This window comes from Triticum urartu, chromosome 1 (genome assembly GCF_003073215.2).
Source record: "Triticum urartu cultivar G1812 chromosome 1, Tu2.1, whole genome shotgun sequence".
Lineage (NCBI taxonomy): Eukaryota > Viridiplantae > Streptophyta > Magnoliopsida > Poales > Poaceae > Triticum > Triticum urartu.
In genome coordinates this window covers 551,616,878-551,618,154 of record NC_053022.1, presented here as the reverse complement: position 1 = coordinate 551,618,154, position 1,277 = coordinate 551,616,878, and positions in this window count along the sequence as shown.

Genomic DNA, 1,277 nt, shown 5'->3' with positions numbered 1-1,277 from the left:
TGAAATTATTTGAACCTTTCAATAATTCAGACTTGTGATTCATTAAGCAAATATACTTAGCATCTACTCAAATCATCTGTGAAGTAAGAATATAACGATATCCACTACATGCCTCAGCACTCATTGGACTGCACACATCAAGATGTATTACTTCCAACAAGTTGCTTTCTTGTTCCATCTTACTGAAAACGAGGCCTTTCAGTCATCTTGCTCATGTGGTATGATTTGCATGTCTCAAGTGATTCAAAATCAAGCGAGTCCAAAGATCCATCAACATGGAGCTTCTTCATGCGTTTTATACCATTGTGACTAAAATTGCAGCGCCACAAATATGTGGTACTATCATTACTATCTTATATCTTTTGGCATGAACATGTGTATTACTACGATTGGGACTCAATAAACCATTCATTTTAGGTGCAAGACCATTGAAGGTATTATTCAAATAAACAGAGTAACCATTATTCTCCTTAAATGAATAACCGTATTGCGATGTACATAATCTAATCATGTCCATGCTCAACGCAAACACCAAATAACAATTATTTAGGTTTAACACCAATCCCGATGGTAGACGGAGCATGCGATGTTTGATCACATCAACCTTGGAAACTCTTCCAACACCTATCGTCATCTCACCTTTGGCTAGTCTCCGTTTATTCCGTAGCCTTTTATTTCGAGTTACTAACACTTAGCAACCGAACTGGTATCTAATACCCTGCTGCTACTAGGAGTACTAGTAAAGTACACATTTAATATAATATATGTCCAATACATACTTTTGTCAACCTTGCCAGCCTTCTCATCTACCAAGTATTTAGGGTGGTTCTGTTTCAGTGAGCGTTCCCCATATTATAGAAGCACTTAGTCTCGGGCTTGGGTTCAACTCTGGGTTTTTTCACTAGAGTAGCAACTGATTTGATGCTCCTATTTGATTTCTACTTTCGCGGTGTCGCGAATAGCTCAAGGATCATATCTATCCCTGATATGTTATAGTTCATCACGAAGCTCCAGTAGCTTGGTGACAGTGACTTTGGAGAACCATCACTATCTCATCTGGAAGATTAACTCCCACTAGATTCAAGCGATTGTAGCACTCATACAATCTGAGCACATTCTCAACGATTGAGCTTTTCTCCTTAGTTTGCAGGCTTAGGAAACTTGTCAGAGGTCTCATACCTCTTGACGCGGGCACTATCCTGAAATCCCAATTTCAGTCCTTGGAACATCTCATATGTTCTGTGATGTTTCAAAAACGTCTTTGGTGCCTCAGTTCT